Raw genomic sequence first — 13,157 nt, forward strand, 5'->3', positions numbered from 1 at the left:
TCCAACATGGTTTGATTTACAAATTATTTGTAAAAATGTGGCTTGAATAAAGATAAAACTATTTATGTAGATGCATATTTAATAAATGGGGCCAATAAAATTAATTTATTTCAAACATTTAACAGTTTTAGTTTAAGTTTCCCCCATAATACAAACTTTGTTTTTGCGGTTTCCGAAAGTTTACCAAAATGGACATACAACTATTGTGCTTATAACCATCGATAGAGGGAATAAGCTACTACCGTAGTACTCATGGTAATACCCGGACCCGGGACCAATTTACTTTTTCGTTTTGAGGTCCCTAGAGGTCAAAAACGCCATATGTTCGAATTCATATATATATATATATACGCTATTTATATATTTATATATATATATGTGTGTCCGTAAGCACGATAACTCCGTCAAAAATGATCCGATTTTGACGAAATCTGGTACAAAGGTGTAAACCTACATCTATTCGAACGAGTTCGCGAATCAGCATGATCGGACTATGGAAACAGGGATTTATGGAGGGTTTTATGGGGTAAAAATGGGGTTTTCCCATTTTTGACCCTTAAAACACAACATTTAAAAAATTTTTTCCAAACCATTTTGTAGAGCTTAAAAAAACAAATAATTTAGTATATTGAAGCGTTATTATGCACCTAATGGCGAAGAAAATTCCAAAAAATTGTAAATTTAAAATTCCCATGTTACTCTTAAAAAGAATAAGTCAACTGTTGTAGTTTGCTTGTTTAGGAACAAATTTTGTTCGAATTTGGAAAATACATTCATTTCTTACTACACTATTAAGATTTTACAACAAACCCCCCCCTCCTGTTGCAGCAAACCTAAGTACTCGTTAAACTAATTTAAATATTTAAATATATTTAACAATATTTAAATAGGGAATAAAATGTGATATTTTTAAGGAGGCATTTTAATGTAGATCCAATCAGGCAGATAGAAATTTGCAGGTTTGCTGCGGCGGGGGTATTTCTTATTGTAGCCATAAGGGCCAATCAATATTGATTTTTAAAGCCTGTCCTAATAACTGTGAACCAAGCCAATGTGAATGTGAAAAATCCCATTGTCAGGGACGAAGCGGAAATCCTACTAAGTGATTCCTCTGTATAAAGTTTACATTTTTGTAAAACTAAAGCCCAGTCGGTTTAGTAATTCTAGGTCATTGAGTAAAACCCAGACGATCAGACACCATTTCATGTGTATACATGGTACAATGCATAATAGTATATAGATTAGCTTTTGACTTTTAAAAGGTAAACAAATAAAAAAAATTACTCTTTTTAAAGATGTTGGTTTATCTAAAACAGCTTGGGTTTGGAAATAAAAGCTATGAAATAAGGAACTCATATCCTTACAGAATAATAAAGAAACGATCTCTTTGATATCTTTACACGATATGGGTTGCATTATGCATTTTAAATGCAATTTAATACAGTAATAAATTTAAATTATGCATTTGAAATACCTCTGTGTAATGTTTTCAATTAAACTTCATTTTCTTAGCCAACAAGAGTTACAATAACTCTCTTTGAGCACACAAACTTCGGATAACAGAAAAGATAAACGAGCTAAATTAAAACCAGAGAGGCGAGAATGCGTTAATTTGCGAGTTATCATTGCTTGTAGAAACAAGTTACCGTAATAATTACTTTACTAGTGTTTGATTTGTTTCTAATTTACCATTTAGTTTAACAGTGGGTTCAACTGTCCTACTATTTGTTGGGTAAAAGATATTAAGATTCAAATTTTATACGTTACTAGGTGGCCCGACAGACGTCGTCCTGTGGTTTTATGTCAATGCTCGTTCATTTTCAAGATGAGCTCGTTCGTATTGCTCAATCACGTCCTGGATGAAGTTCGTTTGCTACGCTTAGGGCCTATTCACCTTTAGGTTGGAGCTCGTTCGCTGCGCTCACTCGCTTCCAGGTAGTGCTGCGCCCTGTTGGTGAACCTATTAAATTTTTAATGTTATTCAACATCACAGAATCAAATTGTTTAGTTGAACCAGCTGTTAAGATTCTTTAATTCCATTTAAATATGAGTACTCATAAGGTTAACATGGGAAACTCCAGAGCCACTGGGCGGAGCCCTTTTGACGGATCTGCACCAAACCTCACACAAACTATCCTTGAATAATGCTTAGTAATGCCTGAAAGTTTCATTACAATCTGTTGAGTGGTTCCGGAGTCCATAAAGAACAAACAAACAAACATTGGATTTTATATATATAGATGATTCTTGTGCAACTTGTACCTCTTGTTTAATTTATATCTTTCACACGTAAAATAAATTAAATTAGACAGCTTTATTATTTTCTATTTTGTTATAAAAAATAAGGTAGGACATTAAATCTGTTTACATGAGTTAATAATCAGTAGTATGGACAGTAAGGAAATCTGCAAGTTTAAGGTAAAACAGTTGTGCAAGTTTTGTACTTTAAAGAGCTTGAAACAGTAGTCATTCATCAAAGTCATAATGATAAGCACATATACGATATATATACATGGGACAACTAGGTTAACCAGATTTCTAGGCCATATGTCTTAAATATTTTCTGAAACTTTAAAAATACTCCGTGTACGAAAAAGAATGGATCAAATCTACAGCTTAATATACGTGTTATTTAGAGTCGTAGAAAAGTAAACTATGGCTAACTAACATCTTTAAGATTCTTTATAACCCTCCAACAGTAATCAGCTGTTCCATTGTTGTTAGAACGTTTGGATTTTCAAAACATACAGTTTCAATATAAAAGTACACTTGAAAGCACTTAATAATAGAGGCGTTAATAGAGGCGAAATCTGTGGTGTCATTTTCTTTGTCGGGGAGTTTGTAAAAGATTAAGTGTATCACTCACCGATCTCAAACATAGATGAACCTAAATCTAATATAGGGAATCTCTTGAGAAAATATCTAACGAAATGCACCACAATGTGTGGTCAGAGCTGGAACATTGACTTGACTTGATTCGAACAAATAGCGGAGAACACGTAGAGGTTAGGTGGTGAAACCATACAAGGAACAACATAGGATGTTAAGGATGAAATTGTTTATAGAGTTAATTTTTTATCTTTAATATTAAAGTGTTTGTGCCGGTTCACTTTTGATTGTTCATTGTTTTTGGGATACCCGGGTGTTTAACTGCTTATCATAGATTTCTATATACACTAAGCGGTACTTTTTTATTTAATAAAATTAGCTACCTTTTTGCAAAATATAATTTTTCATGTAATTAGCCTGTATTTAAGGATACACTGTGTAAATATGTGTCAATATTTTTTTTTGAATCTTTTTAAAACGAATTTTTTCGATATCATTAAATAAAATTAAATTACGACACCAAGTTTACAGAATACAGATTTTTAGTTTTACATTTGTAATGATAATTTTTTTTATACATTATGAGTTGATAAAATTGTATACCAAGTTAAAGAAAGGTATCTTAAATAATTTTTGAGGAATATATTTAAAATAAAAAAGCAAATTTTTGGTTATGGCTCTTACGAGGTATTTATGTAAAAATGTGTTTTTTTTCATTTCCATTTTAATTTGTTCAATAGCAATATTCCTATAAAATTCTTTGCTTTTACTCAATGGACACCCTGTATATTGATTATATGAAGGCAATTGCTGCGAAAAACATTCCTCCTATAATAATGGTCAGATTTTGACAAACAGTGTGTTAAAATGAAGTGTTTTCTATGTAGACTTCATCTGTCACCAATTCGTGAAGTACCTTGAGCTTTCCCCACAGGCTTTCAAAGTTATAGTAAATTTCTTATTTTAGAAAGGATTGTTTACTTTAACATACGAATCATTTGTATTAATTACATAACAAATCTGCTTTATCAACAGTTCACTTAAAATAATGGCTTCATTTGCAAAAATCTAATAATTAGAGGTATACACAAATCATGTTGTCATGGTGATGAAATGAATTGCTAATGTCTGAAGAAATTATGTCTTAAAAGAAATGTTTACTGGTAATAAAGCGAAGGCTGTTTACTTCAAAACCTTTAGCTTACGTGGTTAGTTCACATAATACTATCTTGATGCATTTTTATAGTGAATGGAAACAAATATTAGTATGGATTAAGGGTTTTATTTATTATCTACTAATCAACAGTTAAGTGAATTACTAAGGAAACTTGCATTAAGATAGAGTCAAAACGTTTATATTTAAAGAACAATATTGCCAGTAATTATAATATCATGACAACAGGGTTCATGTCTGATGTCAAATCAGAAACTAATTAAACTTTAAGAGACAGTTTAAAGTGTTTAAAGTTTAAATTGATTGAAGTGCGAAGTCTGACGAACAGGACATGCAACGTTTTACGTTATAAATCGTTTGTTTTCTAACTGCGTAGGTAAAAGAATCAGCAACATCTTAAATAATACTAATTGTTGTGTAAATCAATAATAATTGTTGGTTAGGATTTTGATCTTAAAATGAGTAAAGAAAATTGTACATCTACTGGTTTACTTGGATTACATATAATATATTGCTGTTTCCATTTATATTGAATGAACAATGATAACATTGAACCATCCGTTGTTTTTACGATACGAAATAGTGAAAAGATCGAAGATTACCTGGTTGGAACCCTTATTTTTGTTTGTGAAACAAAAATATGTTTGACATTTAAATTTTTCAACGAGTGACAGGGTAGAATCCAACCAGGCTTCGAAGTAGTTTTAAGACAGTTTCTGGTAAACTAGGCATAAAAGCGGAAAATACAATTTAAACGGCCTACTGTTTTGTGACGAACCAATCGTCATACCCACTGACCAAGCAATGCACAAGTGCGGCAGATATCCCTCTGGGCCGATACGAGGAGGTCAGAGCTTTAAAATAGACCGTTGCTTAGGAATACGCTGTTTAATAACAACGGAACACCGACGCAAGTGTGCGTCGTCAGCAGCGAGCAAGGAATGCCATAGTAATAGCATAATAGCATAATAGCATGGTATTCCTTGCTCGCTGGTCGTCAGTCTATTTCAATGTAACCAGCTGACGCAAATATTCGTCGGTGGTCTACTGTGAGAAAACATTCGACGCACAAGTGCGTCGCTGGACTAAGGGAATGAAAATGTAGTAGCGAATATGTTAATACGTATTTTTTTTACGAAATTGCCATTCATTGGTACACTCACCCTACTCTTAAACCTAACAGAAAAGTGATGTATTGTGCATTTCCTCATCGTTTAATCTGTTTCCTCATAACCAATAATTAAGAACGACATGAAAGTCATAATAGCCATGGAATGTAGACAACTTTCACTTTCACTTTCACTTTCACTTTCACTAGTAAACAATGAATGTTGCGCAACTTTTTCGGGATGTAAAGGCAGTAAAGTTTTTCTAACTATAAGCCTCATGACTGGTGCGGCAAAGCGGATCAGCTTTTCAGTTCAGTGTTTTGTCAATACACAAAACCCCCGCAGCATATGTTATCAAAATCTTCATGAATATGTACATAGTTAATGTATAGATACGTGGTTAATTGTGGTTGGTAAATATTTTTATTTTGATCACACGGAATAATGTTAGAGTCCCAAAAGTTAAGGTAAAAATTACTATTGGAACAGCAAAAGAAGCCATTACTTTAAGAACCTGAAACAACCAATTATATAGGGACTACGATAATAGGATGTCTGTACAATAATAGGATAGCAATTTTTATATCAATTTTATAAACTTAATTTTAAATATTTTTTGACGTATTGAATATAAATATAAGGCAGGTGATTATACTCAACTAGCTGTTACCCATGGGCTTCACCCCGTTTGACTTCATAAGTATAAAAAAACATTGATTGGCTAGGTTTAGCTGAAATAAACAAAACCAAATACAGTATAATTGTATACATTATTTTTTTTTTTTTTACACACAATACAAACAAATAATCACACCTGATTTAAATAAGGCAATAAATTGAAAGAATAACAAACAAATAAGTACAGCTGAGGTATTTTTCACATTAGGTATGTGGAAAGTTACCTTTAGAAAGGAATTACGACCTCAAAGGGCAAAAAATGTGAAATGATGGATAGTTTTGCGCAAGGTTTTTCGCCATGACGGATATTTTAAGTATATGGTTTATGGGGGTATGAATTTTAGTTTCCTCAAACGTTCATGAGTACTTTGGGATTCATATATAGATAACAAAATAAAAAAAAAAATTAAAGGTGTGAATGCAATTAACACAACTATCTTACATGGCTACTTACATTACATTACATTTCTAGCAAACACAGCCTGAAAGGTTTTTTAAAATTATTATTTACCAGTACTTAGCTCTGATAACGATAAAATCTCTTAATCTCCCAGTTCAATCACCACTTTTGTTATTAAAGTTGGATTAAGCATTTACTGAACCGGACAAAAGGTGAATGCTTGGAATTCTATCAACCATTCGCATGCTGTAAATACATTGCAATTAATTATGTATTTGTACTTTTAAATTTAATCAGAAAGCAAATTGCCTGCTTTTTCCTTTTCCTTTTTTGTTTTGATTCTTTTGTTTTGCTCATTGATACTGACCAAAAATAGATTGACAGAATAAAATATAAGACGCCGCATTTTTACAAGATGGATAACGCATTTTTGTACAATCATCGCAACACTAGTTTCTTCTCCATCTTAATTTATGAAACATTGATGTAACAATTACGGCTCAAAAGTTATTGAAAATCTGCTGATTTTTCCTTATAAAATATCATAATTACTCAAACCGCTTCCCCATGATAAAGGCTGTTGACAAGCTTATGGGAGAAGGTGTGTGTCAGATTGCTGATACCGTTTATTACTTTTAAAACTCCCAGCTCATAGATTTGAAGCCCACGGGTCGGAGTGCTAGGTCAATATCGAGCAGAGATAGTTCTATTTGTATCCTCGGAGTTGTAGCTTTAACTTTGTCCAATTTGAGCCAGGACGGTCAGTGGTTGTTTAGTTTAGCTCATACCAGTAGCATGTTTTCAGTGCTCATACACATACACACACACACACAGACAACACACACACACACACAAACGCACACAGACAGACAGAGAGAGGCAGACAGACACCACCTCTTCTTTATAATACTATAATACTATAGATAGAGATAGATAAAGTGGTTAATGAACCTATGAACTGATTAAAACAGCTTAAATGATATCCTATGGATAACCGTACACTCCACTCATACCATAAAAATAAGTTATCGATTTGATGGTAGAAAAGATCAACCTTCCTAAAGGACATCACTAATGTAAACGTTAGTAGTCTTCCCTTTCAATTCTTTGCCGTTAAACTTTGGCTAAACTAACTTTTTAAACTTGCCGTTATGTTTTGGCTGTAATAACCATATACAAAAAGAAAGAGTTTATAAGTGGACTGTATAAATATTAACTGATGTTTGTTACCTTGATGTTGCATTGGTTTTCACTAGGCCTAATCCTCTTCATGTATTTTCCATTTAAAAATTTATTGTCCAGGGGCCCCTTTTTGTGGATCTCTTCATATTGCATACTGGCAATTTAGTTAAATATATCTTGCTATTTTACTTTATATGTATCTTGCACTGCACTTGATATTAAATGATATTAATTTTGCACTGTGAACTGATCTGATGCTAACTGGCATCAACATGGTTAAAGTAGCACAGTTAAAGTGAGAGAGTGATTGAACTGTACTGTATGATTTTTGGACTGCTTGCATTTACAGGACTGACAACTTAAAAAATGAAATTATCCTGCTCATACCAACTTGGTATTATAAGAAATTAAATTAACTATTCTTTCTTGCTTACTAATTATAAATTATTGTTTCTTCATAATATTGCCAAACTCTTTGGGATCAACTTCAATGCAAACAATATAACACCATCACTCAATAACGGCTGAACACATTTCAGCCAAACTTAACAAGACTACTTAGACTAATAATGAGATGGTTTGAAAACAAACAAATTTCAATTAGATAATGCTAATGCAATTTAAAACGAACTTAATTATAAATTAGTAATTTTGACAATATCTTTTGTCATGTTAAATAAAATAAATAATAAAGTAATAATTACATGACATCTCGGCCCCCTTGAACCCCTAGGTTCAACAAACTTGGTAACAAAATAAATCATACTCATCTGTTAAATTCAAATCAATGACTTCAAAAAATAAAAACAAAATGCAATGACACTGAGTGGGAAAACTTAAACTAGCCTAATGATACTAATGATTGCTTAATCCATGGGAAGTGGAGAGAGCCTTGTAACAGGGCGAGTGAAGCGTCCTGATTTTGTAACCACTTCGGCAACTCGAACAATGTTGTCATTTCCAGGGAAGACCTTGATGATGCGTCCGAGTCTCCATTGTAGAGGGGGTAAGTTGTCTTCGTGAATTAGGACAAGATCATTGACTTCCAAATTCTTCTGAAACTTGACCCACTTTGAGCGCTGCTGTAATGTAAACAGGTATTCCTTATGCCAGCGTTTCCATATGCGTTGTGTAAATGACTTGACTTGCTGCCATCTCTTCAAACGGTTGGAAGGTATTTCGGAGATATCAGCTTCAGGTAAACAGACGAGAGGTCCACCACTAAGAAAGTGACCAGGGGTGAGGGCTTCTAACTCTCCAGGTTCCGAAGACAGTGGAGTGAGAGGTCTGCTGTTGAGAATAGCTTCTACTTGACAAAGCAGTGTGTTAAACTCTTCATAGGTCAATAAAGTGTCGCCAATGACACGTCGCAGATGATTCTTCACACTTTGAACTGCTCGTTCCCAGATGCCGCCAAAATGGGGAGCATGAGGAGGTATGAAGTGAAAAGTGATGTGCTGATCTTCCAAAAATCGTTGTGTAGGTGATTGCAAGGCTATCTGCTGAAAACTTTCTTGTAGTTGACGAGAAGCACCAACAAAGTTCTTGCCATTGTCAGAATATATGTTGGAGACCATACCACGGCGAGAGATGAACCTTTTCAAAGCAGCAATAAAGGCATCGGAGGTCAAATCTGTGACCATTTCCAAGTGGACAGCCTTTGTAGACATACAGATAAAAAGACAGATGTACACTTTAATATTTTGAAGTCTTCTGAGGTTATGTAGCTTTACGGCAATAGGTCCAGCGTAATCGACAGCTGAAGAAGAGAAGGGTCTTGTGGGAGCAACTCGACTACTTGGTAAGTCACCCATGAATGGCGGGGTTAGCTTAGGTTTGGTCCTGTAACAACTTATACAACGAAATAAGCCTCAATTATTCAACGTTATCTCAGTTATCTCAACGTTCTCTGGCCTTAATAGCACTTCGAGCTGACAGAATCCAATATTTTTGACTTATAAGTGACTGTAATTGTTGTGCACCACAATGTAAATATAATATATGATAGTAATCTATTATAAGTCTAGTCACAAAATGGCTTTTAGGCAACAAGATAGGATGTTTTGCGTTGAAGTTTATTGCAGCATTTTTCAGTTGACCACCAAGGCGTATATGTCCAGCTTCATCCAAAAATGGGGCAAGTTTCTGCAAATGATTAGAAGGAGGTTTCTTGTTTTGCAGGTTAATAATATCAGAAGCAAATGATTCTTGCTGTGTTAGCAGAATTACACGAGTAGTAGCTGCTTGAAGTTCCTTTAGAGTAGTAGGTATATTGGTTGATGTATCACCTAAGTTTTGTGACTTTGACTGTTGATTTGAGCACAGCTTCGAACTCATTTTATCCTTACAGCGATGAAAAAATCTTAGTATAAGTGCAACAATATGAATTAGCTTCGTCCAAGATGAGTATCTCGTCAAAATTTCACATGTTGGTGTGCTGGTAGTGACCAAAGCGTCTATCGCAGGAGGTTTTATTTCCGGTAGCAAGTCTGTGGGTAAAACTGAAAATGAAGACTGAGGCCATTGAGGTGGAGGAGTGTTCAGCCAAGAGGGACCTGACCACCAAAGAGGGTGATTGATGAGCTGAGACGTCATAAGACCTCTGGAACCGCAGTCGGCAGGGTTTTGTTGTGAGGCAATGTGTGCCCAAATGATCGGAGTAGTAGTTTCCTGAATTTGGGAAACCCTATTTGCTACATAAGTTTTGAGCCTATAAGCTGGGGTTTTAATCCATGACAGCACAATTGTAGCATCGCACCAAGCATAAACTTGTTTAATTTCAAAATGCTTCAATAATTGAGAGCATACAAAATCTAATAGCTTCGAAAGCATGTGAGCACCACATAACTCTAGTCTAGGTAGAGATACACTTTTTAATGGTGCAACTCGAGACTTAGCCATTAGCAAATGGACGTTAACACTGTCACTAGAGTTAGTAACTCTTAAATATACAGAGGCGCAATAACCAGTTTCACTGGCATCACAGAATCCGTGTACCTGTAGTTGACTGCATGATTGAGTACTCAGATATCGAGGAATATATATCTGATCTACTAAGGTTAGTTCTTGGGTGAACTGACACCATTTCAGTTTTAACTCTGACGGGAGAGGATCATCTCACTGGATTCCTTTTGTCCAAATGAGTTGCATAAAGGCTTTGGCCCAAAAAATGATGGGAGTAAGAAAGCCTAGAGGATCATACAATCTAGCAATAGTGGATAACACTGAACGTTTAGTGAAAGGCGTTGTAGTTGAGTTAACTGTATAAGCGAATGCATCAATGTCAGGAAGCCACTTTAGGCCTAGAACACTACACAGCGGCTGATCTTGGGAGCAGAATTCTGAAGGTGTCCCTCGGTGTTCTGGCGGAATGGCGTTGAGGATGTGAGTGTTGTTTGAAGCCCATTTACGGAGCGAAAATCCACCTTTCTCCATTAAACTAATGACATCTTGCTGAAGGCGTAGTCCTTCTTCCAACGTTTCAGATCCAAGTAGTGCATCATCTACGTAGATTTGTCCTCGAAGGGCATCAGCTGCTAATGGGTGATTTGTACTTTCATCTTCAATGAGTTGTTGTACAACTCGGTTGGCTAAGAAAGGTGACGATGCCATGCCATAAGTTACGGTACACAATTTGAATACTTGCATTGGTTTAGTAGGATCGTCTCTCCAATAGATTAACTGTAGATTCCTATCTTCAGGATGCAGCCATATGTTACGAAACATTTGTCGAATGTCACATGTGAAGACAATACGATGGCGACGAAACCCAAGGATAATGCTAGGGATGTCATTGTGAAGTTTTGGTCCCGCATGCAGGATGCTATTGAGAGAAATTCCTGACGAAGTGACAGAAGAGGCATTGAATACGACTCGTATTTTTCCTTCCTTGAACACTTCATGATGAGGCAGGAAGTGATGAACTGTGTCTGGAGGTAACAATGAACAAGGAACCATATGTCCAGAAGTTTCGTAATCTTCCATAAATTCGGTGTAGCTCTTCTTGAGTTCGGTATTGCGAGCAAGACGACATTCCAGGGATTTAAAAATACTGTAGGCCGACTTGGTAGAGTCGCCTAGAACTGAGGGGTTCTGTTTCAATGGCAGACGAACTTGGTATTTCCCACAGGGAAGACGAGAATGTGTATCCAAAAAATGTTCATTACACTTATTATCAGATAGGGATAGCTTCGAAGCATCTGGTACTACTTCCGCTGCCCAAAATCTTTGCACAGCACTGTGCAAGTCAAAATCAGATATGGTTAACAGATTCACTGTAGTATTGGCACTATTGCTTTCACTGTCAAACTGAACAGGAGCATGTCCTAACAAAACGTAACCGAAGATGGTGCAAAGAGCAGTAGGCATATTTGGGCCTAAATGTATTGGTTTACCACTAAGGGTGTAAGAAAACAAATCTGCGCCAAGTAACATATCAACAGGAGAAGGAACGTCAAACGTTGGGTCGGCAAGGGCTAGACTGTGCATAATTTCCTTAACTTCTCTGGAAACACGGCATCTGGGCAAGTTACTAGTTATATTATCCAGAATAACCACAGGATGGTGCTTAGCAAGCACTCGGCTACTAATAGAGCTTATATTTACACGTACCAAGCCTTTAGAAGGAACAATGGTGGACGAGATACCAACGATGTTTCGATTTTCAGTAAGTTTGCAAGCTAGGCCTAGGTTACGAGCACAATTTTCTGTAATAAATGTTTGCTGAGCAGCACTATCCAATACAGCTCTTGCTACTATTGTTTTACTACCAGTGCTCAGATGAACTAGTGCAGTACCTAACAGCACAACATTACCAATGGCGTGGGAAAAGCCGACCAAAGCTGCCTGTGGCTCCTTATCAGAATTTTCCAGAGAAGGATTATGTGTTTTGCCTGCAGAAACCTGCTTATCGCAGTCCTGTTTTGAATTATTGTTTTGTGAGCTCAAATGTAACAAACTGTTGTGACGTCGCTTGCAAATTCTACAATTACGTGTTGAAGCACAGTTTCTTATGCTATGGTCTTTACTTAAACAGTTATTGCATAATGAGCTATTTCTAGCAGCAGTCAATCGTTTTTCAGGGGTAAGGCCTAGGAAGTCATCACATTTAAATATCAAGTGGCCATTTTTACGGCAATGATTACAAGTCTGAACGTTTGCAGAGAATAGAACAGTTTTAGCCTGTGAAGAAGTTGCCTGATAGGAAGTGGGCGGTTTTAGCCTAGAATTAGGCTTGGGATATGCAGAAACACTTTTGACTGAAGTTTGGGTCAAGTTTGCTGCTTCCAGCTGAGTACATTCCTTTTCGATGAAATCCAGAAATTCCTTGATTGAAGGAACCTGTTGCGGTTCATTTCGGCTATGCTCGAACCTTTTTCTAAAATCATGGTCGAATTTACGCAAAAGATGCAGAGTCAAAAACAAGCTTTCCGTACATATGTCATGATTCAGAGCACGAAGCGCATTAACATTTTCTTGAAATGTTGAAGCAAATGATCTAAGTTGTTTAACAGAACAGCCATGAATTGGCGGCATATCCAAGATGTTGTTAACATGAATTGTGATGAGTAATCTAGAATTGTTATAACGTTGCATGAGTTGCTGCCAAGCAATATGGTAGTTGGCAGTCGTGATAGGTAGACTTTTGACTAAGTTTAAAGGCTCACCGCTAAGACAGGACAAAAGATAAGTGAACTTTTCAACATCTGTAATGCTACTATTTTTGTGCACTGAGTTTTCAAAAATGTTATGGAAAGCAACCCATTTTTCGGATTGACCTGAAAAG

The sequence above is a fragment of the Macrosteles quadrilineatus genome, unplaced genomic scaffold (assembly GCF_028750875.1).
Source record: "Macrosteles quadrilineatus isolate MER2022 unplaced genomic scaffold, UCM_ALF_1.0 Scaffold_2__2_contigs__length_208266976, whole genome shotgun sequence".
Lineage (NCBI taxonomy): Eukaryota > Metazoa > Arthropoda > Insecta > Hemiptera > Cicadellidae > Macrosteles > Macrosteles quadrilineatus.